Genomic DNA, 15,163 nt, shown 5'->3' on the forward strand with positions numbered 1-15,163 from the left:
GGAGGATCGCCGTGAGTTCGAGGCCACCCTGAGGCTACGCAGTGAATTCCAGGTCAGCCTGAGCTAGAGTGAGACCCTACGTCGAGAAAAGAAAAAGAAAAGGAAAAAATAACCACGGGGCGGTGGTAGGTGGCTCAGTGAATAAAGTACTTGCCACTCACGTATAAGGACTGGAGTTTTGAACCCCACACCCACAGAAATGCCAGGTGAGTGTGGCAGCCCACCCGCAATCACAGCTCTCGGGAGACGGAAATGAAATCCCCCAGCAAGCTGCCTAGCGAGACTAGCTGAGTCGGCTGGGCCGTGGCTTCGAGAGAGCCTGCCACAGTAAATAAGGTAGACAGTGATTCTGGAAGACGTCCAACATCAGCCTCTGGCTCCCGTATATACATACACATACATGTACACAAACATACACAAAAAAAATATATTTATGGGCTGTGGAAGCAAGAGGACCTGAATTGTATCCCCAACACCCACGTTAAAAAGCTGAGTGAGGGGCTGGAGAGATGGCTTAGCGGTTAAGCGCTTGCCTGTGAAGCCTAAGGACCCCGGTTCGAGGCTCAGTTCCCCAGGTCCCACGTTAGCCAGGTGCACAAGGGGGCGCACGCGTCTGGAGTTCGTTTGCAGAGGCTGGAAGCCCTGGCGCGCCCATTCTCTCTCTCTCCCTCTATCTGTCTTTCTCTCTGTGTCTGTCGCTCTCAAATAAATAAATAAATAAATAAAAATTTTAAAAAAGCTGAGTGAGGGGCTGGAGAGATGGCTTAGCCATTAAGGCGCTTGCCCGTGAACCTTAAGGACCCAGGTTCGATTCCCCAGGACCCACATAAGCCAGATGCACATAATGGTGCATGTGTCTGGATTTGTTTGCAGTGGCTAGAAGCCCTGGTACACCCATTCTGTGTGTCTCTCTCACGCTCTCTCTCTCTGTCTCTCTCTCTCTAATAAATAAAATGAAATATTGGGCTAGAGAGATGGCTTAGCGGTTAAGGCACTTGCCTGAGAACCTTAATGACCCAGGTTCAATTCCCCACTACCCACAAAAGCCAGGGGCACATGGACATGGTGGCACATGTGTCTGGATTTGTTTCCAGTAGCTAGAAGCCCTGATGTACATATTCTCTCTCTCTCTCTCTCCCTCTCCCTCTTCTCTCTCTTTCTCATAATGAAATAAAATGAAATACTGGGCTGGAGAGATGACTGAGCCTGCAAAGCCAAAGGATCCAGGATCAATTCCCCAGGGCCCACATAAGCCAGTTGCACATGGTGGCGCATGTGTCTCAAGTTCGTTTGCAAGTGGCTGGAGGCCCGGGCGCTCCCATTCTCATTCTCATTCTCTCTCTCTAACAAATAAATACAAATAAACCTTTTAACTTTTCTAAAAAGGCTGGGTGTGGCCATACACACCTGTCACTCTCATGCTGAGGGGGGCAAAGGTGGGATTTCTTAGGGCTTGCTGGTGAGCCAGTGTCACGGGCTCCAGGCTCAGTGAGAGAGCCAATCTTAAAGGAACAAGAGGGACAAGTAACAGAAGAGAATAGACACCCAACGTCCTCCCCTGGCCACATGCGGACACATGAACGTACACATCTGGACACACAGGGCATACACCATATTCTCACCCTCTCGCAATATCTATATATATCTACATATAGATATATATTGTTATATATTACATAAACAACAAAATAAACAAAAATAAGTAAGTGTATCACTCTACCCAGCATGTCAATAGTATAAAAGACACCAACATACAATTAGATTAACACAAGGGCCAGAGGGATGGCTTAGCGGTTAAGGCATTCGCCTGCAAAGCCAAAGGACCCAGGTTCGATTCCCTAGGACCCACGTAAGCCAGATGCACAAGGGACCACGTGTGTCTGGAGTTCGTTTACAGTGGCTAGAGGCCCTGGCGTGCCCATTCTCCCTCTATTTGCCTTTCTTTCCCTCTCTTTTTCTTTCAAAATAAACAAACAAGTTGACACACAAAAATGACTGAAAATTAAGTGTAAACAGTAGTCACCGCTGTGGGTGAAATCACAAGCCAAGAATTGTTTGACATCTTCAGAATTCAAACTTCCTATAAATACAGCACTTACAGAAGTGGAAAAAAAATAAGGATTAATAACTTCTCTTCAAAGGATCAGTTACCTCTCAAAACAGCATTAGGAGTTAGACTGAGTAATTTTTTTTAATTTAATTCATTTATTTGCAAGCAGAGATAACAGAGAGAGAATGGGCGTGCCAGGGCCTCCAGCCACTGTAAATGAACTCCAGACACGTGTGCGTCCCCTTGTGCAACTGGCTAACGTGGGTCCCGGGAAATCAAGCCTTGAACCGGGGTCGTTAGGCTTCACAGGCAAGCGCTTAACCGCTAAGCCATCTCTCCAGCCCTAGACCAAGTACTTTTCTGGAAGTTAGGAAGCCACAGCTGGCTAGGTGCTGCATGCAGGGTGCTTGGCAATGGGTTTGAAGAGGCCATTGATACCGGCTAGGCTGCTTGCCTCCCTTGGGGGCCGGGCTGCTCAGCATCCCCCCTCTTCACGACGCCTGTTCTGATCTCTCACTGCTGTCCTGTGAACTTTGAAAGTACTGCACACAGGCCCTAGGCTTGTAAGCAGAAAGCTGGCCCACCTCGAAGCTGGTATGTCCATCTGCCTGGCCCTATGGCCCTCAAGACACAGGCCAAAGACAAAAGACGCTCCATGATTAGAGGGCGGCAGGAATTGATATTCTAATGCTGTCCAGCAGAACTGACCATGAGGGACGCAAACATTCCTAAGTTGTACTATCAAAAGGATAACCACGTGTTCGCTTCGGCAGCACATATACTAAAATTGGAGCGATACAGAGAAGATTAGCATGGCCCCTGCGCAAGGATGACACGCAAATTCATGAAGCGTTCCGTATTTTTCAATGCGCGACCCATTTTCATTAACAAGGAGGGTCTAAGGGGAGGGGGTAGATCACAGATGAGCCTAAATAATGGTACCAAACTGCCTGTACTTACTGAAAAGAAAACTAATAAATTAAATTTAAAAAAAAAAGAGGATAACCACTAGCCTAATGTCTACTAAGCACTTGGAATTTGGTTAATACAATTAAAGGACTAATTTTCTTTTTTAGAGAGAGAGAGAGAGAGAGAGAGAGAGAATTGGCACATCAGACCCTCAGCCACTTCAATCAAACCCCAAACTCTTGTGCCACCTAGTGGGCACGTGTGTCTGGCTCACATGGGATCTGGGGAGTCAAACATGGGTCCTTAGGCTTCACAGGCAAGCGCCTTAACCGCTAAGCCATCTCTCTCCAGCCCCTCTTCTATCTTCTTACACCCTTTGGCACTTCTCTCAGGAGCAGGCAGGTCCCATAAGAGCTTGGCTCTAAGTGTCCTTTCGCATGGGTCACCTTGGGGTGTCCTCTGGGATGAGCATGACTCTGACCCCCCAGTGGAGTTGACTGACTGGGCGGATGGACACAAAACCCGTGCTCAGGAGCTCTTCCTTTCTAGTGAAGGAGACACTTTTGCTCTCTTTCTCGCTCTCTAAAATAAAATAAAAATATATTTAAAAAAAAAAAGAAGAAGAAGCCAGGTGTGGTGGTGCGTGCTTTTAATCCCAGCACTTGGGAAGCAGATGTAGGAGGATCACCATGAGTTCGAGGCCACCCTGAGACTACGTAGTGAATTCCAGGTCAGCCTGGGCTAGAGTGAGACCCTACCTCAAAAAGCCAAATAAAATAAAATAAAATAAAATAAGAAGGCCGGGCGTGGTGGCTCACGTCTTTAATCCCAGCACTCGGGAGACAGAAGCAGGAGGATTGCCATGAGCTGGAAGCTACCCTGAGACTGCATAGTGAATTCCAGGTCATCCTGGGCTAGAGTGAGATCCTACCTTGAGAAACAACCACAAAGGGGTGGGGGGAGATAGAATAGAAGCCCAGGTTAGCTATAGCTCTTTTCTTTCTTTGCCTAGGCTGACCCTGGAATTCACTATGTGGTCTCAGGGTGGCCTTGAATTCACAGAGATCCTCCTACCTCTGCCTCCAGAGTGCGGAGATTAGAGGCGTATGCCACCACGCCAGACTATCAGTTTCTTTTTTATTTAACATTTTATTGACACACATCTAGACAATAGATCTGCCCTATCCTCTCTCCCCCCATCCTCTCTCCCCCCCCCCAAATCCCTTCCACTGAATCCCTTCTTGTTTCCAATTACTTTCTCTTCTATTTCGATGTCATCATTTTTTCCAACCTATTATGTGGGTCTTATGTAAACAGCATCAGCCACTGTGAGGTCATGAATAACATGCTATTTTGTCCCTGGAAGACAGTATCACAAAGCACTCCTCACCTTTCTTCGGCTCGCACTTTCTTTCTGCTGCCACTTTCACAATGTAGTTTCAGGCTGGAGAGATGGCTTAGCAGTTAAGGTGCTTGCCTGCAAAGCCAAAGGACCCAGGTTCGATTCCCCAGTACCTACATAAGCCAGATGCACAAGGTGGCGCATGCGTCTGGAATTCGTTTGCAGTGGCTAGAAAGGCCCTGGAATGCCATTCTCTCTCTCTGTCCCCCCACCAATAAATAAATAAATAATTCTTTTAAAAGAAGCAGTTTCTTTCTTAAACTTATTATTATTATTATTATTATTATTAATTTGGTTTTTTGAGGTAAGGCCTTTCACTCTGGCCCAGGCTGATCTGAAATTCACTATGTAGACTCAGGGTGGCCTCAAACTCATGGCGATCCTCCTACCTCTGCCTCTCGAGTGCTGGGATTAAAGGCATGCGCTACCACGCCTGGCTTAAACATTTTTAAGGAGGTATTTTTTGACTTATTTATGAGAGCGAGCGATCCCACGAGAGAGAGAGAATGGGCATGCCAGGGCCTCCAGCCACTGCAAACAAACTCAGACACATGTGCCACCTTGTACATCTGGCTTACATGGGCTCTGGAGAGTCAAACCTGGGTCCATAGGCTTTGCAGGTAAGCACCTTAATTGCTAAGCCATCTCTCTTCAGCCCTTTTTTTAATTAAAAAGTTTTTCTTTTTATTTATTTGCAAGGAGAGAGTGAGCACTTCAGAGCCTCCAGCCACTGCAAACACACTCAGACGCATGAGCTTCTCTGTGCATCTGGCTCTAGGTGGGTCCTGGGGAATCAAACCCAGGTTGTATTCTTTGCAGGCAAGCGCCTTAACCATGAGCAAGCCATCTCTCTGGCACCAAGAAGCAGTTTTTTGTTGTTGTTGTTGTTGTTGTTTTGGTTTTTTGAGGTAGGGTCTCACTCTAGCCCTAGGTTGACCTGGAATTCACTATGTAGTCTCAGGGTGGCCTCGAACTCACAGTAATCCTCCTACCTCTGCCTCCCAGTGCTAGGATTAACGGTGTGCGCCACCACACCCGGCAAGAAGCAATTTCTTGATGAGGAGAAACAGATCGGGTACCTAAAGCCGTACAGCCCTAAGAGTTGACCAAGGGGAGAAAAGAGCAGGTGAGCCTGAAGCAATTACCAGCCAGTACTGTGGGGCAGATTACTTGGCCTGTCTGGAACTTAGGTGAAAAATGATGGTGAGACCCACTTTGTAAGAAGAGATTAGGGGCTGGAGGGATGGCTTAGTGGATAAGGCACTTGCCTGCAAAGCCAAAGGACCCAGGTTCAATTCCCCAGGACCCACGTAAGCCGGATGCACAAGATGGGACACGCTTCTGGAGTTCGTTGGCAGCGGCTGGATGCCCTGGCACGTCCATTCTTTCTCTTTCTATCTGCCTCTCTCAAATAAATAAAATAACAATGAAATACATTTTTTAAAAAAGGTTACTTAAAAAAAAAAAAGTATGGGCTAGTGAGATGGCTTAGTGGTTAAGCCACTTGCCTGCAAAGCCAAAGGACCCAGGTTTGATTCCCCAAGGCCCAGGCAAGCCAGATGCACAAGGAGGTACATGCGTCTGGAGTTCGTTTGCAGCGGCCACAGGCCCTGGTGCACCCATTCTCTCATTCTCTCTGCCAAATAAACAAATCAAAATCAACAAAGAGATAAACAATCAGAGGAAGAAAACCTTATAGGTTTATACTCCCAGCAAGGATCTACAGTTCTGAAAAAAAAAAAAAGACAGGCTAGTCAGGTCACAAAGGGGGGCTAAGGTTGGGGAGTAGACAGGGTGCTGGAGCCAGGCAGCAATTCTCAGGCCATTAAATCTTGTCAGGGCAAAATTTCTGTGCCTCTGGACCCACTCCTCTGTCTTAAGTAACACCAGCCCCCACCAGCTTCGTGAACAACCTGATCCGACCTGGGGGCTAGGTAGGTGGTGAAGCCAAGATGCCAGCCAACCAGACCTGTGTCTTCCACGGCTAGGGTCCCAACTTCAGTTGGATTCTACTTTTTTATTTTATTTTTAGAGTGAGAGAATCAGTGCACCAGGGCCTCAGCCACTGAAATCCAACTCCAGACGCCTGCGCCACCTAGTGGGCACGTGCCACCTTGCGCGTGCCTCGCCTTTGTGCGTCTGGCTCACTGGGGATCTGCGGAGTCGATCATGGGTCCTCAGGCTTCGCAGGCGAGCGCCCTAACCGCTGAGCCGTCTCTCCAGCCCCCCAGTTGGATTCTTCTTAATTGCACCCCAAAATAAAAAGGAGGGGAGCAAGGGATAGAGTATGGCTCTGTGGAACAGACTGCGGTAGACAAAGACAACCCAGGACCTAGATCTGGATCTGCCCCTCAGAGAGGTCAATTAAAAAATAAATAAATAAGACACACCTGCCAGGCGTGGTGGCGCACGCCTTTCATCCCAGCCCTCGGGAGGCAGAGGTAGGAGGATCGCCGTGAGTTCGAGGCCACCCTGAGACTCCATAGGGAATTCCAGGTCAGCCTGGGCTGGAGTGAGAGCCTACCAACATCAAATGCACTCTCCTTTCTAGTGCATGGGCTCTTGAGAATAGGGACTGGGTTAGCACTCGCCACGTTCTTCCACACCCACTCCGAGCCACACCTGTGCAATGCCATGCTTGTGTGACACAGGACAGAGGCACTTTACTTGGGCCTCAGGGTTACCTAAGCAGCCCATCGCCGGAGTCATAAACAAGGCTGGGCAGAAGGAAGACGGGGGAGAGAGAACGTCCCTTACTGCAGTTGGCACTTGGTGGCACACAGCAAATAGTCAGTCTAGTTGGGAGGACAAAAGGTGAAGATCTTGGGCTAGAGGGAATGGCTTGGCGGTTAAGGCGCTTGCCTGCGAAACCAAAGGACGACCCAGGTTCGATTCCCCCAGGACCCACATAAGCCAGATGCACAAGGGGGCGCACACATCTGGAGTTCATCTGCAGTGGCTGGAGGCCCTGGCGCGTCCATTCTCTCTCTCTCTCTCTCTCCCTCCCTCCTTCTTTCTGTCAGATAAATAAACATAAAGTAAGTAAATAAATAAATAAAGCAACTGGTGTAATTATTAAAAATAAGTAAATAAATAAAGGTGAAGGTCTTTATACAGCAAGAATGGTCCCTGGGGCTGGAGAGATGGCTTTAGTGGTTAAAGGCACTTGCCAGCAAAGCCAAAGCATCCAGGTTCAATTCCCCAGGACCTACATAAGCCAGATGCACAAGGTGGTGTGTGTATCTCTCTCTCTCTCTCTCTCTCTAAATAATAAACAAAGTGTCATGCTATCATGAGGCTAATAGGAAGCTATCTCTGATGCAAGGTCGATGAAACGTTTTAAGCAAGAAGTTCTGAAGATCCAAGGTCCGAGCATCCGGGGACGGGGTGTGGGGGGTCCCCCAAGGTCCTTCAACTTGCCTGCAGTCAAGCAGGTCTGAAGGCCCTGTGAGGAGTCAGCCTGCTGCAGCAGGGACCTTCTCACTAAGAGCGATGCTACGTTAAGTACAAATGAGTGCTTGATCAATCGTTTGGCCTCAGCATGGGATTTGGTTAGAATTAAAGCCATCTGGCTTGGAGGGGGGGGTGTGGAGCCGGGAGGAGGAGACAAGCAGGCGGCAAAATGACCCACCTCCCTCCCCCCCCCCAAAAGCATTGTTAAACTATAACGGGGGAAACCAGTAAAGTCTCTACTGTTATTTCAGCCTAAGCCACTTAATCCCTCAGCACATAAAGCAACTTATTTTATGACCTTTTCCCTTTAAAAAGTCAATCAGAAGACAGTGCCTTGAACTCAGATATCTCTGAAACACACTGCCCCATCCCTCCCAGAGAACTATCCGATTTCATAAACCTTCTTCCAGATACTTGAAACTGCGGATCACTAAATGCTTAGCTTTAGGCATCTGACATTCCAGAGAATTAATATTTAAACTTATTATAGGGAGGGGGGAGGGAAAAAAAAGAATTGAGTTTGGCTGAAGCATGAAATATTTAATAGTTGTCTCCCAATTAGAACCCCTATTTTGTTTCGCGCTGGAAATGCCAACGCTTATCACCTGGGCTTTGCACGCCTTGAATCCCAGCACTCGGGAGGCAGAGGTAGGAGGATTGCCGTGAGTTCGAGGCCACCCTGAGACTGTAGAGTGAATTCCAGGTGAAACCCTACCTCGGAAAACCAAAAACAAAAAAAAAAGTAAAGCCAGTCTTCAGATGAAACACACAGTCTTAGCTCTTTTCTCCAGACGAGAGGCGGGTTCCCTTTCGTTTATTTATTTATTTATTTTTTAATGATATGCTAAGCATTCTATCATCACCCTCTATCTCGAGGGCTGGGGTTGAAGGAAGGGCACGGATGCCACATAGGCACTGACCAAAAATCTCCAATGTAGAAACTGGGCCCCGGCCCAGCATCGAAAGTTGCCTTCTCGTCTTGGAATGGGGGGAGGGGGGGCAACTCAATGCCTGGCCCCGTTTGCTATGCTCACTAGGACAAAGTATTAAGTGGCTTGGGATAAAAATTAAGCTTCAATTGACACAGCAGATGCTGGCAGCCTCTGCCGGCACGTGTAATTTATTTACAGGGTCGGGAAAGTCGGCAAAATACATCATCAGCTCTTACACAAACTTCTAGGCATTAAATGCCCCAGTGCTCAGAGAAGTAATTCACAGGGCCCAGCAGCGTTCCAAAGTAAACCCTATCTCCAGCCCTCCTGAGAGCTTAAATCAGCAAACGGGGCTCTGCCTTTTTCAAGCAGAGGTTTATGGTCCTTCTTAGTCTCTTGTTGCTAAAGGCTCTATTTTCCAGCAAGCCTGTTATTTCAAAACAAAAGCAACGGGACTAAGAAACTAACCTGGCAACCCAACAGACGCAGTTAAGCAGGACCCCCGGGGGGGGGGCCACATCCCTCACGTTGCTTCATGACACACACCCCTTTTCAGAAGGCCTCCCCCCCCCCCACGCAGGTTTATCCCAAGAATAAGTGTGACTCCTTGAGTGTGCACACTCACGTGCATCTCACGGACTCACATACGAGGCCTAGGCTCCTCAACCAGGCAGCGGGGGACCCATTTCCCAAGACAAACCCTCAAGGTCAAATGGATCCTTGGTCTGTTCACACTGCTAAGGCCATATGGATGTGTGTGTGTGTGTGTGTGTATGTGTGCACGCACACACACACACTACTCTCACTTTTGGTTAGAGAAGCTTCTCTTTTCAGATGGCAGTGACCTTGGGATGACTCAGAAGGCACCATGGTGCTGAGAAGAAGTGACAGAGGAGTGCTCAGCACTGAAACATCTCCATCACACCTTCCAAGGCTCAGGGTCCATTGCGGAAGAGGTGGCGGAAAGAAAGTAAGAGCCAAAGGAAGGGTAGGACTCCTTACAACGTGCTCCACCAGACACAAAATGCCCTGGATATCCATGACCTCACAGTGCCTGACACTACCTACACAAGACCATCATGATAGGAGGAAAAGATCACGACGTTAAAATAAAAGAGAGGCTGATTGAGAGGGGGAAGGGATATGATGGAGAGTGGAGTTGAGAAGGGGAAAGTGTGTGTGGGGGGAGGGAATTACCATGGCTTATTGTGTACTATTATGGAAGTTGTCAATAAAAAAAGTAAATTTTTAAAAACTGAAATCATTGCTTAATGGCTCTCTGAGCCTCCAGTGTGGGGTGATCTGGGCAAATTATCCAACAGACGTCTTCAGAAGTAGCAGAAGAGAGACCATGATCTCACACGAGGAATTACCCTAGACTATGAGGCATCATCACCCAAGGCTGACGTCCAGTAAGTAACCTGCAATGACCACGGGGTGGGAGGGTGCCCCTGCTTCCGGGCCCTCCACAGCCCAAGAGAGCATTCACAGGACCTCAGCTTCCCAAAGACTAGAGTCACGCTGGGAACTGTTCTCCTGGCCCCCAGAGCTGCAACAGGGTGGGCGGGGGAGGGATGCCCAACCAAGCAGTCTCCCCTTAAATGTCCCACTGGGACTGCAAGCTGAAACTCTGAAAGGTATGCTCTCTGGAGACACCTTCTGCTTCCCCGAGCTCCAAAGCTTGGGGTTTTTATTATTATTTTTTCTTCATTTTTATTTATTTAGTTAAGAGAGACAGAGAGAGAGAATGGGCGCACCAGGTCCTCCAGCCCCTGCAAACAAACTCCAGACGTGTGTGCCCCCTTGTGCATCTGGCTAACGTGGTGGGTCCTGGGGACTCGAGCCTCGAACCGGGGTCCTCAGGCTTCACAGGCAAGCGCTTAACCGCTAAGCCGTCTCTCCAGCCCAAGGCTCGGGTTCTCAAGGGTTCATCGTTGAGGGTGTGCGCACCAGGGGAAGGTGCCAGCCTTCTTTTTCAGACAGACGTCTGCTGGGCATAGGTAACAGACATGCTCACAGACAGACTGGCACACAGTAGGTGGTCCACAGAAAGCTAGCGGACCTCACTCCTCCTGTGGCCCTTCGGTCCATCAAGATGTACAAGGGCGTCGGCCAGCCTATCATAGACCCTCCCTAACCTCCTGGCTTAGATGACGTGCCGTCAAACCCATGCACCAAAACCTGCACAATGATGCACGCCTGTGCCCCCCACAGCCCCCAACCATGACCACCAAATACATCCAAGGCCCTACAGGAAATGTGTTCTTCAGTTTAACAGGCTCGTAACGCTAACGTGATCTCTCGATCCTCCGGAACCTTCTGAAGGAACAATGCTTTGGAGGCGAATGAATAAAGAAAAAAAAAAAAGATGCATTTATTTTGGTGACTTGGAACTGAGGCCCACTGCACTTCGACCAGGCCCGCATTTTCTCCTCCACCCTCACCCGAGTTCTGTCTCTGTTTTCTTTCGGTTTCTTATAAATAAGGCTTTGCAAGACCAAAGCAGTCACGGAAAAAAAAAAAAAGGGAGGAGGCCCTGTCCTTACTCAATGATGCAGCTGTCAGTCCCAGGATTTTGCTTCTAAGCTGAAGGCTTTTTTTTTTTTTTTCATTGTAAGCTATTAATTTGAGCAGTGGCTGTTGATAAATAGCCCATTTCAAACTGTTATAATCACCGGCACAGCGAAGATGAACTACACAAATATTTCAGAACTTCGAGCTTTTTTTCCCACCCCCCCCCCCCAGGCCTGGAATTACAGCTTTTTGCATCATACACTCCAACTTCAAAACCCACCGCCATTTGTTTTATTTCTTGTCTCTGTTTTTTTTTTCTTTTTTAATCCACAAAAATAAACCACCCCCTATCTAAAGAAACAATACAATACTCTGGGTCCAAAATAATTGAAACTAAAATCTTAGACTGGGGAAAAATATTAGCAAACCAATATATGCTAACTTAACTTTGACCACAACTATACATACATACGTACATGTCACATATATATCATATCTATATAGTATCAGGCTTATAACCACGAATTGTTTTCCAAGAAAATTATCTTTACGCAAAAGCCACAGTTAATGAGAGTTACCAGTCGACTTCCAAACAAAATGTATTTGTTTGTTGTTGTTGCTGTTTTTTTCCCTCCCTATTTCCTCTCCAAAAAAAAAAAAAAAAAAAAAAAGATTGAAACCCCTCTTGCAAACCTCAGTTTCGTCTCCCTCTGTTCTAGGATGCTGGCCAAACTCCACGAAATAAAACCGAAGAAAATGATGATAATTATGCAACATTCAGAGCAAAGGACGCAAGAATATAGCTTGAAATGATTCACTGCGCACTTATGCCTATAATAGGATTTTAACGCACTATAAAAATAAGTGTGCTGGCTCCCTTTGGCTTGTCACGCAAATGGAAAACAGGGAGATAAGTAACTGAGACCGAGTGGTTTTTCCCTTCTGGAGGAGAAGTGTGAAGAAAAATTAGGGCCTAGAGAGAAAAGAAAAAAAAAAAAAAAAAAGATTTACACACGCACAATGCAACAAACACACTCCATCGATCTGCTCCTGATTCCGTAACCGGGAGGCTCCTGCAGCCTCGGGCTCAGCCCGGGTAGGTAAAGGGCACGGGAGCCTGGCCTGAATTATAAGTGACGATCTTAGGCGATGGTTCCCCTTTCCATTTTTCCCGCCAAGTCTTTTCACATCTTCTAGAGAGCTCGGGATGGCAGGAAAAGGGGGAGAAGCTCCAGCCGCACCCGATTCGTACGAGAACCTCTGGGAAGTCTATTTCCGCTACATGTCCATAAAAGATCTGTCGGATACATAACGCTCATGACTGTAGACGCAACACGCCGCTATCTCTCTTGTATATACCCACACGCATGCTTGTTTCTCTTTGTCTCGGCAAGCCTGACATTTGGCCACCAGCAGGGTTTTTTTTTTTCTTCCTCCCCCACCCCCCCAACTCCTTATTTGAAACCTCAAGCACCGAAAAAAAAAATAAAAATAAAAATTTGGATCTGATTATTTCCGGATCACAGGACCAGCATTTTAAAATGGATGAAATGCAAGCAAATTGCCCACCAGAGCCTGAGGGGGGAAATGCTTTAAAAAATAACTTATACCTTTCCGTTACGGAGGTGCTGGCCTCGCCATTGCTCCCCCAGAACCTGGCAGTGGCTTCTTACTCACATAAAGAAACTCCACCAGGTAACGTCAATGAAACTATGTCCGGCTAACCCACCAGCAACAACCACCATCGCCTACCCTGACATCAAGCATGCAATTTATATTTCTTCACTTTTAAGTTTTCTTTCCGGGACGGAGGACCTTTATATATATATATATAGAGAGAGAGAGAGAGAGAGAGACAGAGACAGAGAGACAGAGAGAGACAGAGAGAAGTAGAGAGCAGACATGAAAAGCTACAAGAAAAAAAGCTGGGCGCCAGACACAGTAGTACACATCTTCAATCCCAGCACTCAGGAGGCAGAGACTGGAGGATCGCCATGAGTTCGAGGCCACCCTGAGACTACAGAGTGAATTCCAGGTCAGCCTGGGCTAGAGCGAGACCCTATGTCAAAAAAACAAAAGCTACAAGACTGATTACTTTCGGGCCCAGTGCCAACCAGCCAAATGCAATCAAACTCCAGAGGCGTGCACCATCTTGTGCACATGTACAACCTTGCGTCGCCTTGTGTGTCTGGCTTACGTGGGACCTGGAGAGTCGAGCATGGGTCCTTAGGCTTTGCAGACAAGCAAGCGCCTTAACCACTAAGCCATCTCTGTGGCCCAGAAAAGTTCACAGCTGTGGCATTCACCCATCCTATTCTGCTAAGTCGTATCCAGTCTCCGTACATAGCAAAAAGGGCCCGGGCCCAGTGAGTAGCTATAAATTCAACAGTGAACTCATGATCTGATCCCAGACAGACAGAATCATTTGGTGAAACTACAAAGTCTTTTAGACAAGAGCAAAGAGACTAGTTAGCAATCTCCAAAGATTTAAGGCAGGAGACATGCCAAAAACAAACAGTCAACATTCTCTGGGAATGTTCAGAAGTCCGTGGGTTTATAAACACCAGCTCTTAAGCCGCCGCACACACATGCAGAATTCAGTACAAAACTGCCGAAACGGAATCAATACGCAAGGAAGAGCTAGGAACCTTGCAGACTGCCACTTAAAATGTCTGCGGCTCTGATAGGGGTGTGGGGGGGAAATAATAATAATAAAAATAAAAATAAATAAAAATCCCCGGGGCCTGCATGTACAGGGTACAATGGGAGCCCGTTCAGTAAGAGCCGTGGTACATGAAGCAGGGAGGGCCAGTGTGTGTGGACACACTTGGAACACTGTAAAACTCCCCACACACCGGGGGCGGGGGGGGGGGCGCATCATCTGGCCCGGGCCGGGAAGCTTTTCCGTGTGGGAAGCCCAGATGTTTACCCTCTTTCCTCGCGCGGACTTATAAAAGCAGTATCGGGTGTTTAATAATAAGAAAGAAATAATGCAGCATCTGGTAAGCTGGCCTTCCCAGCTGTTTGGAATCTGGATAAGTGGGGGACCCCCCCCCGGCTATAAACAGACCGTGATCCTTATTGTAAATGATGACAACGTTAGCCCATGACGTCGCACCATGGTTTTTTTGTTGTTGTTTTTTGGGTTTTTTTTTTTTTTTAGTGCCTCCTGGTCCAGATCTGGGCAAACACACACAGCACCCACATACACGTATGGATAAAACCGATGCACTTAAGGGTCTATCCAAAGCAGAGAGGAGAGCATGTAAACCCAGACCCCCAGATGAGCACTGTAGCTGTCCTTGCTGTCACGGGGTACCCTGGCCACTGCTAAAACATAGCACCTTTCAGCCTCCCCTGGCCAAAGCTCCTTCACACATAGCACTTAAAAACCAAATCTGGGCTGCAGGGATGGCTTAGAGCTTAAGGCATTTGCCTGCGGAGCCGAAGGATCCCAGTTCAATTCTCCAAGGACCCGCGTAAGCCAGATGCACGGGGGGGGGGGGGGGTCACATGCGTGTGGAGTTCATTTGCAGTGGCTGAAGACCCTGGCGTGTCCATTCTCTCTCTCTCCCTCTCTCTCTCTCTCTCTGCTTCTTTCTCTGTGTCAAATAAATATATAAATTTAAAATAAGTCCAATCTGGGCTGGAGGGATGGCTTAGCAGTTAAGGCGTCTGCGTGCAAAGCCAACAGATCCAGGTTCGAATCCCCAGGACCCATGTAAGTCAGACGCACAAGGTGGTGCACATGTCTGGAGTTCATTTACAGTAACTGGAGGCCCTCATGTACCCATTCTCATATTCTCCCTGTCTCTCTCTCTCCTAAATAAATAAATATATATATTTTTTAAATAAACTTATAAAAATCAAATTTCTCTCCCTCCTTGCTCTGTCCCCTTTCCC

At 47.6% G+C, this 15,163-nt stretch overlaps 1 protein-coding gene and 1 non-coding gene across 6 annotated transcripts in view; one reads left to right on the plus strand and one right to left on the minus strand.

Moving 5' to 3' along the window:
• Positions 1-15,163, minus strand: part of Glis1 (GLIS family zinc finger 1) — a 242,967-nt gene that overhangs the window by 222,710 nt on the left and 5,094 nt on the right. The gene's annotated exons all lie outside the window — the stretch shown is intronic.
• LOC123456400 lies at positions 2,808-2,914 on the plus strand. The gene has a single exon (XR_006634502.1). It is a non-coding gene; the product is annotated as a U6 spliceosomal RNA (small nuclear RNA).

The sequence above is a fragment of the Jaculus jaculus genome, chromosome 21, assembly GCF_020740685.1.
Source record: "Jaculus jaculus isolate mJacJac1 chromosome 21, mJacJac1.mat.Y.cur, whole genome shotgun sequence".
Classification (NCBI taxonomy): domain Eukaryota; kingdom Metazoa; phylum Chordata; class Mammalia; order Rodentia; family Dipodidae; genus Jaculus; species Jaculus jaculus.